Genomic DNA, 2058 nt, shown 5'->3' with positions numbered 1-2058 from the left:
GGCACTGACTGACTGGGGGGCACTGACTGACTGGGGGGCACTGACTGGGGGGCACTGACTGACTGGGGGGCACTGACTGACTGGGGGGCACTGACTGACTGGGGGGCACTGACTGACTGGGGGGACACTGACTGGGGGGCACTGACTGGGGGGCACTGACTGGGGGGACACTGACTGACTGGGGGGCACTGACTGACTGAGGGGCACTGACTGACTGGGGGGCACTGACTGACTGGGGGGCACTGACTGACTGGGGGGCACTGACTGACTGAGGGGCACTGGCTGACTGGGAGACAACCATCTGGCGGGGGCACTGACCGACTCGGGGGAGGTGACTTGGGGGCACCGGCTGACCGGGAACCGGGTCCGAGCGGCGTGCGGCCGCACTCACCTGCCCTGCGGGCCGGGCGTCGCGGCAGCTCCTCGGAGGCCCGTGCGGAGGCCCGAACGGAGGCCAGGGCGCTGGTGGAGGCAAAGCCCAGGCGGCCTCGGGCGGGCCGCACACACATGGGCCCAGCCCGGGGCTCAGCGCCTACGGACACCGGCGCGGCCGGCCGGCGGCTGGAGACCGACTCGGGGCCGCGGGCGGCACTCGGATCACTCCAAAATGGCGGCAGCGGCGCACGAGCGCGCGCTCGGGGGCGGGGTCTCCGCGTGGGGCGCGCACGCTCGCGACCGGGGGCGGGGCCTCGCGGGTGGGCGGGGCCGCGACGTCCCCAGCTCTCCCCGCCCCCTGGAGCCGGGCGCTGGGTGCCGGCCGCGTGGGAGCACGGGGACTTGAGTGTGCTGAATCCCTGCCACGGAGGGGTGTCTGCCGCCTTGGAGCGGGTGGGGTCGGGGTGCGGCTTTCCTCTTTTACGTTTCCCTCTGAGGTATTGGCTAAAGTTTTCTGCAAGCATAATTAATTTTCTTTTTCTTTTTTTTTTTTTTTAAGATAGGTTTCACCATGTTGGTCAGGCTGGTCTTGAACTCCTGACCTCAGGTAACTCGCCCGCCTTGGCCTCCAAAGTACTTGGATTACAGGCGTGAGCCACCACGCCCAGCCTGCATAATTAATTTTCTCATAGCCACTAAACAATCCTCGAGTGGCCTGATGCAGTTTTAAAGTCACACACCTGGGGCAGGGGTTTCCCTCGTGGCTCGGGGAAGGGCCTGCTCTTCGGGCCCTAACCTCCTGCCGCAGGCCCCTCCCAGAGGCCAAGGGGCATGAACACCCCCCACCCCCAGCAGCAAGAGCGGTCTCAGCCCCCGACGCCCGGCCAGGCCCCTCCCCGTCCCGCGGCCTGCGTGCACCCGGAGCACCTGAGCCGCCTCCAGACACTTTTCTCCAGGTGCCCCACGGGTTCCTGCACGGCATTTTGCAAGTTAAGTATATGCCTATTTAACAAGAGCTGGAATTGTAACTACTCTCCAGAATGATCACTATTATTTCAGATGTCAGAGCGAGCCGTGGGTAAATGTTGGGAAAGCACAGGACACTTAGGAGATTTCTAAACCTTGTTTCCTGTTGTCCGTGAATTCATTCTCTCAGCCGCACATTCACCGGCGCTGTCTGCGAAAGCGGATCGGGGCCGCTGAAATAGTCGGTATTTCTCCTTTGCCAGCCGGCGCGGTTCGGCCTTATCGGTAGAGGGCGCCAGAGAGACGCTGCGGGAGGACAGGGCTTGGCCCTGCGCTGGCGGCCCCGGGGTCCCTCCGCCGTCTCCTGCCCTGCTCAGCAGCACCCTCCTCAGCGAGTTTATTTTTATTTTATTTATTTTGAGATCGCTCCTCTGTCTCCCAGGCTGGAGTGCAGTGGCGCGATCTCGGCTCACTACAACCTTCAACTCCCAGGTTCCAGCAATTCTCCTGCCTCAGCCTCCCGAGTGGCTGGGATTACAGGAGGCTAATTTTTGTATTTTTAGTAGAGACGGGGTTTCCCCACGTTGGCCAGGCTGGTCTTGAACTCTTGACCTCGTGATCCACCTCTCAGCCTCCCTGACAGCTGGGAAGACAGGCCGTGAGCCACCGCGCCCGGCCTCCTCCGTGGGTTTTTTTTTTTTTTTTTTTTTTTTTTTT

At 62.4% G+C, this 2058-nt stretch overlaps 1 protein-coding gene across 13 annotated transcripts in view; it reads right to left on the bottom strand.

Moving 5' to 3' along the window:
• The window catches only part of PPP6R2 (protein phosphatase 6 regulatory subunit 2), a 108400-nt gene extending 107771 nt beyond the window's left edge, over positions 1-629 (bottom strand). For 8 of the 13 annotated variants that reach the window (XM_032266217.1, XM_032266221.1, XM_032266223.1 and 5 more), the window contains exon 1: positions 392-629. The gene's annotated coding sequence lies outside the window, so the exon portion shown is untranslated. The remainder of the gene's footprint in view (positions 1-391) is intronic. The other 5 variants (XM_032266225.1, XM_032266229.1, XM_032266230.1 and 2 more) reach the window with 5 other exon arrangements.
• Between the last annotated feature and the right edge of the window lie 1429 nt (positions 630-2058).

This window comes from Sapajus apella, unplaced genomic scaffold (assembly GCF_009761245.1).
Source record: "Sapajus apella isolate SASKATOON/1434 unplaced genomic scaffold, GSC_monkey_1.0 scaffold156, whole genome shotgun sequence".
Taxonomy (NCBI): domain Eukaryota; kingdom Metazoa; phylum Chordata; class Mammalia; order Primates; family Cebidae; genus Sapajus; species Sapajus apella.
This window is presented reverse-complemented; position numbering and strand designations above follow the sequence as displayed.